At 44.1% G+C, this 16940-nt stretch overlaps 1 protein-coding gene across 2 annotated transcripts in view; it reads left to right on the top strand.

The window, feature by feature from the left end:
- The window catches only part of Cd86 (CD86 molecule), a 62462-nt gene extending 56858 nt beyond the window's left edge, over positions 1-5604 (top strand). For both annotated transcript variants that reach the window (XM_052740618.1, XM_052740616.1), the window contains exon 6: positions 5563-5604. The gene's annotated coding sequence lies outside the window, so the exon portion shown is untranslated. The remainder of the gene's footprint in view (positions 1-5562) is intronic.
- The last annotated feature ends 11336 nt before the right edge of the window (positions 5605-16940 follow it).

The raw sequence follows: 16940 nt of genomic DNA, 5'->3' as shown, positions 1-16940 counted from the left end.
TCAAACTCACAGAGATCCACCTGCCTCTGCCTCCCAAGTGCTGGGATTAAAGGCCTGAGCCACCACCGCCTGGCTAGACAGTACCTCTTTGTTGCTTTTCCACCATGTACTCTTGGCTAGCTGGCCCATGAGCCTCTGGGGAGTCTCCCATCTCCAGCTCCCATCACCCCACAGAAGCATCGGGGCTACAGACGCTCCTGCTGCACATCTGTGGTTTACATGGCTTCTAGGGATTTGAACTCTGATCCTGGTGCTTGCACAGGAAACACTTTTACACACTTAGCCATCTCCCACGCCCCTGATGTTCCTCCTTATGCCTTATCTGCCTTGTCTAGTACAGTGGCTTTCCGCAGGATTGTTTATTTGATTTATTGGATTTTCATGTCCAGCATTTCTGTTCATTTTTTCCTTCAAAATCTGTTTGTGTTGACTTTCTCAGTCACATCCTGAGTTGATTTCCTTACATCATCTGTTTGTTTATGCCTTCTTTGAGGTCATTAATCATTTTTATGAGTAGACTTTTCGATTATTTGCCTAGCCATTTCAATATCTTTGTGCTCACAAGTTAAGGAGTTGTAGTCGTTTGGAGGAGTCATGTTACCTTGTTTTTCCAAATTTCTTGTGCTTCCATGTTGTGGTGTAACTAATATCTGTTGGGATATGCATCACTTCTGACTTTATTTAGGCGTTTGATTAGTGAGCGGCCTTTCCTTGGGGGCTTAATCTCCAATAGCACTTAGAAAGCTTAGTCTCCAATAGCACTTAGAAAGAGAATGAGCCATAGAAGTAAAAGCAATTTCTAGAAGGGAATGAGCTGTTTCCTGGGTTTGTTTTTACAATGAAATGATCAACTTGCAACTGAAACAAAGGAGAGATGGAGTAAAAAAGAAAAGAAAGTTTCTTTCCCCATAAAGCAACCAGAAATATTTGAGACTAGATAAGGAAGTCAAGGATGACACATGTACATGTAAGAAAGGAGTCAGAAGGGGATTTAGAGAAGCTAAATGAGTGTGTAAGATGGTCACATTAAACTATGTCACCAAAAGGCAGCAAACAGAAGAGGATAGCACCAAAAGAATGTGATAAAAGTATTGATAGCAAAAGTTGTGTGGTCAGTTATACATGACAATGAGTTTGGTCCAAGAAAGGATCCTTGACATCCCCAGGAGAGGGACATACCATGGAAAATCAAACCTTGTGGTTACAAGATGCTCATGAACTTGAGTTCTGTAGTAACGATCCTTGCTTTGTGCATTCTTCTGGTCTTGGCTGCAATAAGTAAAATACTGCCCCTTTCAAAACTTCTACTTCCTATACCTAAAATTTTATATTATCTTGAAAAGAAGATTTATTTATTTTTATTTTATATGTATGAGCATTTTGCACACATGTGTGTATGTGTACTACATACTTGCCTCATTCCCTTAGAAGCCAGAAGAGAGTGCCATCTCCCCTGGAACTAGTGTTACAGGTAAGCTGCCATGTGGGTGCTGGGAACTGAATCGGGGTCCTCTGGAAAAGCATCAAGTGCTCTTAACCACTGAGTCACCACTCCAGACCCTCCATGGGTTATCTTTTATAGAAAAAAAATTTACGTGAGCCACAGAAATTTACTCAGCTAGGTTAGAGAGCTCCGTTAGAAGATGGAGGAGGTATACGAGATTTGGGAAAAGCTCAGTCCATCATTGTTGGCTTTGAAATTGGGAAAAGAAAGCCATGAACCAAGAAATTTGGATCACTTCTAGAGGCTAGAAAGGGTCCTCACTTGACAGCCAGCCAGCTAAGAAATGAGGATTTCAGTTCTACAACCTCAAGGAACTGAATTCTGCCACCAGACAGATACTTGAGCAGTTTTGACCCATCCTCATTGACAACTAGTAGGAGTATATCCCCAAATGGGACTCCTTCCAACATGACATTAATCTACTTCTCAGAGGAGACAGTCTTCTAAGTAACTAACTTGGCATTAAAAGTTCTGGCCAAAGTCTATTGTGTCTCAGTTACGTAAATTTATCCTATTTAGGCCATTTAAATGAATAAGAAGGAAATATCAAATTTACATAGGTGATTTCTACCCTGCCCCTCCCCCGAATTAATAAGAAAGAAAAGGCAGGAGAATGTGTAATTCTGAATTATTGTTTTCATCCAATCTGAAGTAACCCTATCAGTTTGTCCATTTGAGGATTTGTTTGTATATAAAAATGGATATAATAGTGTTCAGAAAGCCAACAGGTTTTACAGTTTGTCCCCCAACAGCAAAGGTAGAAGAGTCTTGGTTCTCACAGTCACAATTTTTTTTTTTGAGACAAGTTCTCATTATGTAGCTCTAGCTAGCACAGGCCTTGCTGTGTAGATCAGGCTGGACTTAAACTCACAGAGATCTGCTTACCTCTGCCTCTTGAGTGCTGAGACTAAAGGTGTGTGCTACCATACCTAGCTAGTTATAATTCCTTCAAGGACAAGTGTCTTTTCCAAAGTGACTGGTTTTTCACCAGCATTTAAACAGGAACCTCCACAGTGTTTAAAAACTGAAAGTTGGTGATCTAACCCCGTTTCCACTTCAAAATACTGAAGTTACCATCCATTCCAAAAGTGTGGGTCACACGAGGTGTCTCCCCATTGTCGGCTTTCATTTTTAAACAGGGGCTTTCTTGTAACTGTGCTGACTTTGTCATGGGTATGAAAAGATCATTTGATTACTTTGTGTTCTGTATTTGTCTGGGATAATATATCCAGCTATAAAGCACCATGATTTTTGAGAGGACTTGGGGCAGTAATAAAATCTAATCCGATTTAGAAAGTATCTGGAAACTTGAATAAGAAAGCACTCAAATGCCTCAGTCCCTTTGCATTGCTATAACAAGATACCAAAGGCTGGATGCTTAAAGGAAACGTTTGTCATGGTTTATGGTTTGAAAAGCTCAAGGTCAGGCAGTCACATCACACTGCATCATGACGTGCAGATTGCACAGTGCGGTGGGAACACATGTAAGAGGAGTGTGTGTAGATGCACATGTGTGCAGGAGAAAGACCAAAGGAAGGAGTTGGGCTTCTTATATAACAACCTGCTTATACAGTGCCAGTCACCAGTGAGATCCAACTCACTCCCAAGGGGTACATACTAATTCTCCCAAGTGTGGCTCCCATGACCAAATTCCCTCCAACAAGGTTACTCTGTTTGTCCTTGCCACCACATTGTGCTTCCAAGCACATGGACCTTAGGGCTAGACCACATTGAAACCAGGGCATCAAATAAACCAAGAATGCTTAACCTGAGAATAGGCCTAAGGAGGACAGAGAGCCTGCTCTCAAATATTCAAAGGAGTAGCTGTCTCCAACTGCAAAGGTCAGACTCCAGATTGTAATCCAAAATGCATCTCAGCAAAGGAAGATTATAAAATATGAAGAAATGTGAGTAGCCTGTCTAAAGCTAAAGCTCTCTTGAAATTGTATGGGGGAAAAAATGACTTCTGCTTCCTCCCAACTGCTTCATGAATTGCTTCCTGCCACAGACAACTGGAAACCAGACAAAATGAGAGTGAAACCATTATTTCAAGATGTTGGGCATCAGCAACAGAAAAATGCAACTGTAACTAAGAGCTGAGAAAAGGTGGCATTGTGGTTGCTCACAGCTACTGCCTGTAGTCAATAGTCAGGCTACTCTGAAGGAGGGAGATTCCTGGTACCCCAAACTAGAAAAACAAACCAAGAAAAGAATCCTAAAAAGAATCCCATATGAACACTGATGCCAACAATCTTAACAAAATAAGAAATTAAAATCTAGTAATATATTACAAGTATGTTACACTGTGATAAAATAGAGCATATTCCGGAAAGGTAGGAGAGTTGAACATTCAAAACCCAAGGAGTGATAGTCATTAACAAATAGACTGAAAGAAACCCCATGTGGTCATGTCAATGGATACAGAAAAGGCTTTTGATGAAATTATCACCCATTCATAATTTTAAAAGAGAAAGAAAAATGTTCAAAAACCAGGAATTCAAGGGGAATATCTCAAGCCCACAAGGGACGTCTACCAAAACCATTCTGATAGCATCATAGTGATAAAGGACAAACTGTTCTTCCCCTAAGATGGGAAGGAGACCAGAATGCCCATGGTTACTGCTTTTCTTCAGCATTGTGCTGGAAGTCTTAGCCAGTGCGAAAAGACTCAAAAGAGAAGGGCTTACAGACCGGAAAGAAAGGACAAAAAAACTCCATCTTTGAGGCAGAAAACATGATCATGTTTGTAGAAAGCCTTTAAAACTATTAAAAGGCTGCTAGAACTAATAAGCAAGAGGAACTAAGTCTCGAAATGCAAGGTCAAAAAAAAATCAAGGTCCATTATATTCCATAGACAACAATAAACAAAGACTGAGAAAATGTTTCAATACAGTTTCTAGGACCATCACGTAATAATAAGGTGTCGGCAAGACATTTCACAAAACAAATGCAACACCTAAAACTATACAACATGACTATGGGTAGAAATTGAAATAGACCTAAATAAATGGAAGCAAATACTGTGTTCAAGGATTAGAAGACAAAATATTGTCACTACCTTCTCCAGATTGATCAGTGCATCAAAGCAATCTCAATCAAATGGCTAGAGGACTCATTAGTAAAAATTAAAAGGCTGACTCTATAAAAAATAATCCATAGCTGGCAGAATGATTTTGAAAATGAGGAACAGAGGCGGAGCCAGGTATGATGATAAAGTACTATATTCCTAGCACTCAGGAGGTGGGAGCAGGAGGCTTGAGTTCGAGACCAGCCTGGGCTATGTAGTAAGACCCTATCTCAAAAAAGAAACTTAACAATCTTTCTACTCAAAAAGTATAAATCTTGTCCATGGATATCCCTCCATGAAGATGGCCATTTTTAAATACGCACACACGCACGCACACTAAAAAGAAGTTACCGGAAGTGTTCAGGAAGACTCCAGGACAGGCTGAGTCACAAAACCATCAGGGTATTGTTGCGTGGTCCCTATGTTTTCCATGGATGTCCAGGAGAACAAACCATGAGTCTCTTCGTGGGAGGGCATTACTAACAACCCATCCATCAACTTGGAGAAATTTGAACCCCAAATTGCATCAACAGTAAGTCCATTCAGGGAGTAATTGGGCCTTTGGAGACCTAGCTGACTGGAGATTTCCTACTTTAGCCTGTCCATGCAACGATACACATGTGGTATTACTTGGCAGCCCCATCCGGCTAACCGTCTAGACATCAGCATCGTTGGGACTGAATGCCGTTCATCCACCTTCTGAACCTACTTAGATTTCAAATTTTAGAAACTCTTCTCTGGTCATTAAAAGACCAGTGAAACTGAGTGCGTTACCCCCACACCCCTTCATTTCAGTGAGGATACTGCTACATGGGGGTGGGATTATGTCCAACATCAAAAAAAGGCTTTTACCTTGGGGATGCAAAGAAGTCCTCCCAGCCCCTAGTCATAATTCCTCTCCGAGACCCAGGATTTTGAAGCCTCTTCACGTCCCCTCTTTTCCATGCTTACGAGGGATGCAGCTTCTGAAACTGTTTTCGATCTCTTTCAGAAATCAAAATGGAGAGTGAAGAGAGTGAGAGATTGGAGAAAGGTGAGTCCCAGCGGCAGCACTGTTGAAGGAGGGAGGTTTGATCCCCCAGTGCCTGCCTGCAACTTGCACAGGCTTTAACCTGAAGCATGCTGGGACTCACAAAAAAGCTAATGGGGACAGGAAAGACTGCAAGACAAGGGAGCGCGTGGAGGAAAGCGGCCGTAAACAGAGGGCAGTATCCACCGCAATGTCCCGCGGACATGCCGAGTCAGTCAAGGTCAAGGACTAAGCAAAGCACAGGGTGTGATGGGGCAGACATAGCCCACATCTCATTCACCATGGCAACCTCAGCACCTAACAGTGGCTGCACTAGTGAGCCTCTTTGCTATACAGAATGAATAAATAAAGAAGCAGGCAAAAACTAGCATGCTCCCGGCCAGGGGTGGGGTGGGGGGGGTGGTGCACGCCTTTAATCCCAGCACATGCAGGAGACAAGAGGCAGGCAGATCTCTGTGAGTTTGAGGCCAGCCTGGGCTACAGAGTGAGTTCCAGGAAAGGTGCCAAAGCTACACAGAGAAACCCTGTCTCGAAAAACAAAACAAACAAACAGACAAACAAAAGTAGCATGCTCTCTTCAGTCTCAGCATCTCAGTACCTTTGTGCCTGCTGTACCCACCACTTGGAAGCATCTTCTACCATTTCTTCTCCCTCGTTCTTCAGCTCTTGTCTCCATCAGCCCTTTCTTAAAAAAAAAAAACCTTTCCCTAAACTTAATCTTGTCCACCTGCTACAGTATCATGTGGCTCCTTGCTTTCTATTCTGAAATGACCTTAGAAAACACTATTGCTTGAACTCTACAGAAGGCAGACACCGTCACGACTGAGCACTGTTGTGCTGCCGACCCTAATACCCAGCACCAGCACCTGAAAGTTTCTGGTGACCAGTCCTCTGATAACATGACACAATTGGGTTGTCTGTTCCTCCATGCCCATTGAGGAGCTGAGAGCTCAAGAATGCCAAGGCCCTGAGTGCCTGGCCATGGGATCAAAGTTTCCTATAAAAGAGCCTGTTTGAGGCTTTGCTGACTCCCCATGGGAGGCCTTATCCTTTTGGAGGAGGGGATAGGGATGGGGAGGTGGGAGTGGTGGGGGGGAGCAGGAAGAGGGATGAGAGTGGGATCTGTGGTTGGTATGTAAAATGAATAAAAAAAATTTAAAAAGAGCCTGGTTGAAGAGACAATTACGGTAACCCCAGAATGCAGAGGCCACATGGAGCTCAGAACTGACCAGGCACTAGCAACAAGACTCACTCCAGCAATTTGTGGTAGAGAGCCAAGGTCATTGAGGTGCTGCTGGCCCCCTAAGACTGGGTTCAGAAATGTTCTGGAAGGGCGTGCAGAAGGAAGGCATCAAGTGTCCGCACAGCGGCAAGGTAAGGACCCGGGCCAGGGGACATCGAAGGGTAGTTGTTGAGGTAGAAGCTTGGCTGACAGTGTAGCCTAGTTTTCCTCCCTTCTGCTTTCCCATCCTCTGTTTCAATACTTTGTTTCTATCCATTGACATTATAATGGTCGCCTGCATATGTCTCATGTTTGAAATCTACCGAAAGAAAGTGGTCCTGTTGTGAAATCTCACCCAGTCTCTTTTCTGTTTTGTTTTGTTGTGTTTTCCCAGAATAAAAATCTTGGTGCCTGAAGTAAGAAGTTCGGCATTGTTCACAATCCAAAAACATCCTCAGATGACCAGAGAACTACACTTGATTAAAGAACAAAATTCTGAATGGTGTGCATATCTCATCCCCTTTCCTTTCCAAGCTTTTGGGCAACCTCTCTGATTTCCTAGAAGACAAGATAATGTAATTATTAGGGTAGGTGGTGCTCTACGACTCCCTCTAGGTAAAAACAGTTCCTTACCCTGCCAGCTCTGTCCCCTATGCAGAAGCAGACACTAATTCTCTGTCTGCTTTGTGTGACTCAGTTCACATTCAGGTCTAGGGCACTGAAATGGCTCCTTGATGGGAAATAATACTTTGGATCAACCTCTCCTACTTTAGATCGGATCCCTCTCCTAATTTGTCATAGTGTGTTTTTATATGGAACTCCTTGTTGTAGGAATACTGGCTTTTTTTATCTGTCTTGAATTCTAAAGTGATGGCTCACTCCATCCTGTATCCTTGGGCCTGAACAACTACCTCTTCAGTCAGGATGGGAGTGGTGTATTTGATGATGTTGTCTGATGTGGTCGTGTTAATATCTTAAAATAGAAAAGAGCATATACTATAGTAGCATAATTACTATGCTCTAGAGAAAGGCCCGCCACTTATAAGGAACACTTGCCCCTCTGTCCGGATCAGTAATGAATACGATGACCAAAGTAATGCACAGGTAAGAGTTAGCACCGAATTCTCAATGCTGGGAGATGGAGAAACACAGTGATGGATCCAGGAGCCACTTCCATCTGGGCTGCTGCTGACACTGGGAGAATCCACCTAATCAGGCAGCAATTAACAAGCTTTTGCAGGCAGCACTGAAGAAAACAAGACATTTTAGAAGCCCTGAGGCCTATTTCTCCTCTTGAGAAAAATGGAATGCTGGCGATGGTCTGCAGACAGCTGTACAAGGATAAGACAGTAAAACACTCAAAACAAGGGGCAATCAATAGAGTCCAACCAACAATTCTCAGAGAAGGATGGACTGATCTCCCAATCCTTGGCCAAGTCAAGAAGCCAGAGATGGACGATATGTCCCAATGGATGCAGACAGCAATTGTCTTGGTGGTCAACAGGTGTCTTGATCTCCATGTTTCATCCAGCTGGACACAGAGTTTAGGAGAAAAGCAGTCGCTATGACGGCATGAGGGAGGAAGTCTAGGACTCTTTCAGCTCATGGGTTAGTGGAATTAGGAAAAGCAGGAAACAACAACACTCCGAGGCTACCTTAGTCTGCAGATGTCCCAGCGGGCACGGATTGGCCCTTCAAAGGAGGACTTTGGGAAGACCGAGCAGCAAAAATCGCTCTTTATAATCTATATAAGGGCCCTGGAGGGTTGTAGACTGTTCTGCTAGTAAGGCTCAGGCTGTAATGTTTCCATTCATACATCTCGCCCCTGCCTGTGCAGACTGTTAGGATTTGGCTGGTTACTAACATGTTCTGTACATAGTAGATTCCAATAAAGTTTTCTTGCATTTATCCAGGCTCACTTTTTTCCCCCTTCCATGTCAGTAGTATCATTATGGGCTAATGTTCCTACTCACCCTTCATAATTCTGTGGTTAAAAGTCCCGGACTCCTCCCACACCCTCTTTTTCTTCCTTCTTCTCTACCCATTGGACAAGAAATGAGGCTTGTGTTTGCCTAAATATATCTCTCCATAATGAGACATCTTTAAAAATTGAGTAAGATCGACTTCCTGACTGCCACTAGGGAACCTCAGAATAAGGAAACAGTACTTACTTTTTAGTTTGTAACCTTTCATACTGAGCAATTTTTAAATTATGATCGTCTGTGCATGTTAAGCAAAAGCTTAATGTAAAAAGGTTTCCTGAAAACACCTGGATTATAAAACAATAATATAAAAATATGTGTCACACAAAAATAATGTGAGAAAAGCCAACAATACTCCAGAACTGGGAAAAGTGTCTGGACTATGGGGGGCAGGGCTGTGTCTGGCTCCCTCATCAGGGGAGCCCAGGCTGAAGACAGTGCCTCAAAACACAGTTGTCTGAAGTCTAAATGGAACATTAGCACACCCTTTAGTGAAAACATCTCTCCTTTGTGTATTAAATTTTCTAGACTTGTGCTCCAAGTCTGGGGGTGAAGGGGGAAAGCAAGCAAGAGTTGGAGGAGGCCATTAGGTAACGACGTACTAGTTAACACTGCCTGTTTATCAGGTACTCGGTTCTTCTAAACCTTCTAAATTAATGCTCCACCCAATCCTCACGGGGACTCTGAGACATAGCTCACGGGATATTGTGCCCATTTTGCTCGTGAATGCATCTAATCACAGAGGTGTCAGAGTCATCTGTTGTTAGCCCTTTCTTGTTTAGTCCCCCACCCCACACTCAGACACCCCACTTTCTATTTGCCCTGGCTGTAGAAGGGACAGCATTTTGCTTGTCCCGGCTTGACGGCCTAGCCCACATCCTGCGCGACGCAACCTCAGCCCCCGGAGGTGGTGACTCCAGAAGTCAGAAGTTGTGGTGAAGGGAGCACATGATGTGATGAGTAAAAGGAGATTTGGTCACAGGGAAAATGAAATGTCTTTGCTGCCCCCTCACTGCGGCCTGTAGCCTGCCTTTTGCTGGTATTCTTTTGAAATCTCCCCCTCTCCTCCTCCGCCATTCTGAAGCGGCTTTCACCCACGCAGCGTCCTGTCCTCGTGTTTCCTAATCCAAGTTTGAAAGCCAAGAGTCATCTTTGACACCAACCCTCTGACCTTTCCCTCGGAAGCCACTTCCAAACCTACCCTCCTGCTCACCACCAGGTCAGGAAAGCGCTCCCCCAGGGGGGCCCCTTGTCGACTCATCCCAAGAGCCACACAACTGATCAGTCTGGCTCTCCCACTGGACTCCAACCAAAATTCCCAAAGGAATAAAGTTATCTCTCTCATTCCTTTCTCCTTAGCCATGCCACTCTGATATTACAAGCCTTTCCATAGACACACTCAACCTTATAATTCGTGTGTGTGTGTGTGTGTGTGTGTATGTGTGTGTGTCTGCACATGCACACGCGCACATGCACCCTTTATTCAGGCAGATTTGGTTATATACTACACTCAAAAGAAGCCAGAAGGTTCTTGCTAAGATGACTGAGAAAAGGACCAGTCTCAAATGTGACCTCACAGCAGCAGTGGCATGGTTACCTGCACACAATTCCAGCACGTAAGGGGAGGGCCTACTGAGGTCCTATCCCTAGTTGAAGAGCTATGGGCAGCTGCTGGTTGCTGGAGAAGAAAAAGTCCTTGTGGGAGGTGGCCATGTCCCAGTGGATGATTCCACACCCATGTGTGTATAGACAGCATTAATTGGACTCAGGATATTAAAAATAAATGTACAAACAAATAAAATCAAAAAGACACATGACAACAAAAAAGAAATGGCCATGTTAATATATTTTCCTGATTCAAACAGATCTGGGTTCAAATCTAAATTACCCTGGATAAATTACTTAATTTGTTCATCTCTAAAATGGAATAATGGCAAAACCCCATACTCTTTTACTGCATCAGTTTTCGGTTCTATCCATACTGTTAGTGTGATAGTTAGCTTCAGTTATCAACTTAATGTGGCCTAGAATCACCTGGGAAGAGTCTAAATAAGAGATTGCCTACACGGGGTTGGCCTGGGGGTGCGTCTGTGGGGGACTGTCTTAAATTAATTGATATGTGAAGATCCAGCCCACTGTGGGCAGCACTAATCCCTAGGCAGGAGCTCCTGGACTGTATGAGTGGAGAAACTGAGCTAGCTGAGCACAAACAAGTGAGTAAGTGTTCATGCATTCACTTCTCTCTGTTCTTGGTGGGGAATGTGATACGAGTGTTTGAAGCCTCTGCCTTAACCATCCCACAATGATGAACTGTAGCCTAGTATTGAAAGATAAAGTAGCCCCTCCTCCTCTAATTTTCCTTGTGTCAGATTAGAACAGTGAGTTTTCTCAGTGTCCACGTATTCACTCCAGGAGATACAAATACAGAGTCCCATGCTGTCCCTAGACACACTTCCAAGCCTTCAGGTTTATATCCAGTGTCATCAACAATATGACTTTAAACCGAATGTTTTACCAAGCTTATTTTCCCCTCTCTTTCTGTTAGGAAACCGTGCTACCCCTGGGTTTAATTGGCCTCTGTTATCTGAGTTGCCAACCACTTGTGTTATTCCTTAGTTCTGAAATACTTCTCACCATTTGCCGCTGTTTATTGCAGTCTTCTTCATTTGGTGTGTGTGTGTGTGTGTGTGTGTGTGTGTGTGTGTGTGTGTGTGTGTGTGTAGACAAGGCCTCTCTCACTAGGACTTGGGGTTCACTCATTTGGCTCAGCTGTCGATCCAGAGAGCCCCGGGGGACTTCCTGTCTCCACCTTATCAGTCCTTAGATTATAAGCACCTGGCTGCGAGGACCCTCTTACCATTTTTATATGTAGGTTCAGGGGATCCAAACTCAGGTCCTCAGCTTACATGGCAAGCACTTTACTTACCGACTGAGCTATCTCCCCAGCCCTCTATTTAAAAAAAAAGCTAAAACACAACAAATCCTATCAGACCACATACCACTCTACTGGCAAAACTGGTCAACATGTAGTTGACCCCATGCCCTTGGATCATAGAACATCTCTACAGTATAATTAAATGCTGACCAAAGCACTTGGGGAAGGAAATGGTGTATTTGGCTTACAGGTTACAGGTCACCATCGAGGGAAGGGCAGGTACAAACTCAACACAGGAATCTGGAGGCAGGAACTGAAGCGGAGCATGGAGGAATGCTGCTCACATGCAGCCGTCTTTCTAAATATGACCTGGATTTACTCACCCAGGAAAACTGCTCTGAACAAACAGGACAGTCATTTGGCCTCTAAAGGGATGAGTGTTCCCACCAGATCTTTTCTTCCCAGCCAGCAGCAGGGGGATACTAGATTAGGTAGCCCTCTACTCAGAGGGGAAAACTGTATCATGTACCTACTGCTCCATTTTAATAAAATCCTTAATTAAAGAAAAAAGCTTCTGTTTCATGGTGTCATGTACTTTTAGAAGTCAAAGAATGGTCCTGACAGTCCTTTGTCCTCCTAGGAGATGAAGGCTAGGTACCACAGGGACTGGGAAGCAGGGTTTGAAGAGGAAAGAAACGAAGAACAAATATTCGTAGATAGGCATGTGCCAGGATGTGTGAGGTCTGGCAGGGTGAAACAGAAAGGAAAAAGACCCATTTACGGCAAGATTTCTGGACCTGACTGCATGAGTTTACAGTCCTGTGGACACAGTCGCTTCTGAATGTTGGCTACTTATTCTTTAAGAAGACATTTTCTTATAACATTAAAGGTAAAAGGTGTGGATGATGAAGGAGACAGTGAAGAGACCCAAATCAGTAGCTTTTGCATGTTATGAATCAGCACTTCAGAGTTCCCACTTTTCAAATTCTTTCCTATTCATCTATAATTTAAATTACAGTAACTAATAAATTCTTACCAGGGCCTGTGAAGAGTCACACCTGACATGTCTTTTAGTATTTTTAAGGATTTTTTAAGAATACATGAAGTGTCAACTTCAGAAGGGTAAGGTTGAGACAACCATAGATACTGACTACTAATAATGTTTCCAGGACAAACAAAATGTTCCTTATTCTAGAACCCCTGTCTTCCCTATTTATATATACACAAACACAATGGATTGTTTTGTAAACAAGTGTGACATGATAAAAGTATTGCATTATGATTATGAAAACACTCCTTTGAAAAACAGACATGATCTTGGTTGAGAAAACGGTCCTCCACCCTATCTATGCTGTCAGCTTGGCTCGACTCACTGTGTGTAGCTGTGATTTCCCTTTATGATTGGATTGTGTGTGTGCCACTGATTCCACAATCATACACTGTGAATTTATGAAGTCCTTAGATGGCCAGACTAGAAGGAAAAATATGAAGTTCTCCCTACAGTCTATCAGAAAGGGGAACAATGTGCAGAGTGTCCAAACAGCCCTCCTATTTTCTGAAACAGGTCACCAGATAGCAGAGAAAGACATGAGCAGAACTCGGTCCTTATCACCGCCATGATGTCCGTCCCTCCCCTCTTCCTATTAGCTAGGAGAGCTGGAGAATGAGCATCAAGAAGTCAGTCAGACATGACAGCGTCATGTGACCTGGCTGTGAACTGCGCCCCTCTGACTCTTGTTTCCTTGTTTGTATTGTAGGTAATAACGCCTGCTTACCTCATGAAATCGGGGGTAATCCTGAAGATGTGATAATCAAGTAGCTAAGTGATAGAGTGCTTTCCTAGCATGTGCAAGAACCCTGGGTTCGATCCCCATGGCTGCTAGGGAACAGCAACAATAAATGAGGACTATAGTTTAAATAGGGAGAAAAGAAAGGAAGGGAGAGGAGGGTACAGAAAGGGAAAGGGAAAGAGTCTCATCCAAGAGCAGTTAGATCATTGTTTCCGCAGGGTGGGGCTGGGGATGGTGGGTGAGTACCAGCATACCGAAAATGAGAAGACGCCCATACATAGTGTGGATTCGTTCACGTTACCCAAAGCCCTGAAGCTCCTGGCCTCCCTTCTGAACGCCAGAAATACTCCCATCATCTCTCCCACATCAGTCTCACGTGAAGTCTGTCTCTCAGCCCCTCCACCAGAGATGACTCACGAATTTACCACATACTCCAGACTTTCCCGCCCCCACTGACAGAGGCAACCTTCCCAGGATCTCTTTAGCTTCCGTTTGTCAATTTCCTCCCCCCCCTCCCCCACTGACCTCTAAGAGTATCTACTTTCTGTTAAAGTGACAGGAGGCTCTGTCCTTACTAAATGTAACATTAATTTATATTTAGTAACTTAAGTGGCTGAGGGAAAAGGAGTAGCATCCCATCCCAAGGGCAGAAGCTCTTGGGGATGATTTTAGAAGACCATTATCTAGAGGGAAGCCATGTTTGGGGGCAGGGAAGCCAGTTAGGAAGCTGGCTCAATTAGCCTAACAAGAACAGAATTCCTGTTAATGAACTAGGAAAAGCACCATGACACTTCCACATGGATCCAGATACCTAAGCTTGTCCGACCTGGGAAGGGGCCAGATGGACTCCATGACCAAAGATGTGAAGAGAGAGCAGTGGAAACTGGGTGATCCAGGTGGAGTCGGCAAACTGGACAAAGAGTAAGAAACCATACTCTTGGGTTTAGTCACCAAGATGAAAAAGATGTTTTGTCCGTCACAGAGGCAGCCCAGAACTAGGGCAGGGGTTAGTATCAGTCATGGACCATCAGACACACAGCACAGAGCAGGCCATCAGGCCCTGTTTCTTCAGATCACTGCCAACCAGACGTACACCTGAAGCTTATTATTGGAACGTGTCGGGGTATGGGTCCTGTGCTCACTGCAATACAAACTAGTTCCATGCTGTTTCCACCAGTCTACCTGGCACTTTTTAACCACACACTTCAAATATTTGCCCCCAGGCTTCAGACCTTCCAACCTCATCAATAGTCAAGCTGCATCCATTTGACAGGAAAACATCAGGTCCATCCTACCAAAAGAAAGGGAGGAGGAGTAACCCCAACAAATGAGTTCTCTCACATTTTCTCTTTGTATTGATTCACTCCTTCTTTTCTCCAATCTTCAATGTAGTTGTTGGACTCCAAGACTCTTAAGTCTAAGGGTTATATGTAAGACTCTTGCTAGCAAATTACAAAGAAGGGTGGGGGAGGAATGCCACCTTTAATGTTAAAAATAATCCCTGTCCAAACCAGCCATGCATATTAAAATGCATGAATGTCCCCAGGGCTTAAAGTGTTCTGGTTGGAAAGAGAAGGGGGAAAAGAGCGTTGTAAGAATTATTAAACAGAGGGCAGATCAGTGAGTCTTGAGAATTTGCATCTCCCTGAGTATTAAAATGGTTTCTTTGCAGCAGGAAATACATGTAAGAAATATATGTAAGGAAAATCTTGATCTTTGGGGTGAAGCAATGGAAACACCTCTTTCCAAATCTGAGTCAAGTAATGGCAGTATCATTGTCACTGTCCATCACCATCATTTCCAGCAGCAGCAGGACGGAGCACAGAGCTGGGCCCTGTGTGTGGAATCAGCTTCACAGGAAGGTAGAGAAAGGGCAGTTTCCTAGCCACTAACCACACCTACAGCTCTTGCAGTGGACCTGGGTTTGTTCCCAGCACCCACATAGCAGCTCACAACCACCTGTAACTCCAGTTCCTGGGGATCCAATGCCCTCTTCTGGACTCCATGGGCTCCTGCATGCATGTGGTGCTCATATACTCTTACAAATACATATAAATAAAACTACATAAATCTTAGATCTATAGACATTGTCTTGGTGAGAAAAAAAAAGAAAGCTTGAAGTGACCTTCAGAATCTTCCAAAGTCATTTAAGAAGACTAGGTGTCTCCGCGAGGGTTCTCCTGCTGCTGTGACCAAAAGCACTGGGGAGGAAAGGGTGTATTTCACTTTACAACTTTCAGGTCACGTTCCACACCTGAGGGAACTCAGGACAGAAACTGATGCAGAGGCCACAGAAGAATGCTGCTTGCTGGCTTGCTCCTCATGGCTTGCTCAGCCTGCCTTCTTCTGGCATCCAGGACCACCAGCCCCAGGGTGGTACCCCCTACAGTGAGCTGGACCCTCAATCATCAATCAAGGAAGTCTACCCCAGACTTGCCTGCAGGCTAATTTGGTGAGGACATTTTCTCAAATGAGATTTCCTCTCCCCAAATGACTCAAGCTTGTGTCAAGATGACATAAAGCGAGCCGGCACAAGCAAGGGAAGCCAAAAGAAGTAATAGACGTCAGCTAGTAGAAGGACATAAGGAAGACGGTGGTGTGGCTCAGTGATACCACATTTGCCTGGCTTGTATCCAGTCCTAAATCTGACACTACATGGAAAGGTTTTTTGTATGTTTGTTTGTTTGTTTGTTTGTTTAACTCTGAACAGAAGGAACTTAAGGGTGCAGCAGAACATGGGGGCAGTGTTTGTTGTGTTAGTTGTCTAGGGCTCCGGTGAGGAGGTACCAATTGGTTCTACAAAAAGAGAGTTGTAAGTGATTATGAGGCGAGGGGATGTCTTGGTTAAGGTTACTATTGCTGTAATAAAACACCAGGATCACAAGCAACTTGGGGAAGAAAGGGTTGGTTTAGCTCACAGTTGCACATAACAGTTCATCATCAAAAGCAGTGAGGGCAGGAACTCAAGCAGGACAGGAACCTGGAGACAGGAACCTGGAGGCAGGAACAGAAGTCATGGAGGGATGCTGCTTACTGGCTTGTTCTCCATGGCTTGCTCAACCTGCTTATAGAACCTAGGACCATCAACCCAGGGGTGGTCCCACCCACAATGGGTTGGGCCCTCCCCCTTCCATCACTAATTAAGAAAATGCTCTACAGCCAGATCTTTTTTTTTTCAAGCCCAGCCCAGTTTCCCCTCCCTTTTCACCTCCCAATCCCTCCCCACCACCTTTCCTCTGTTCCCTCCCAATCTACTACTCCTCCATTCCTATTCAGGAAAGGGAAGGTCTCCCATGGATATCAACAAAACATGGCCTATCAAGTTGCAGTAAGAGAAGCACCTCCCCATGTATTAGGTCTGGGTAACTTGACTCAGTATGAGGAATAGGGTTCCAAAAGCCAGTAAAAGAGCCAGAGACAGTCCCTGCTCCCACTGTTAGGAGACCCACAAGAAGATCAAGCTACAAAAC

Source organism: Peromyscus californicus, unplaced genomic scaffold (genome assembly GCF_007827085.1).
Source record: "Peromyscus californicus insignis strain IS unplaced genomic scaffold, ASM782708v3 Scaffold_16__1_contigs__length_79575227, whole genome shotgun sequence".
In the NCBI taxonomy this organism is placed as follows: domain Eukaryota; kingdom Metazoa; phylum Chordata; class Mammalia; order Rodentia; family Cricetidae; genus Peromyscus; species Peromyscus californicus.
This window is presented reverse-complemented; position numbering and strand designations above follow the sequence as displayed.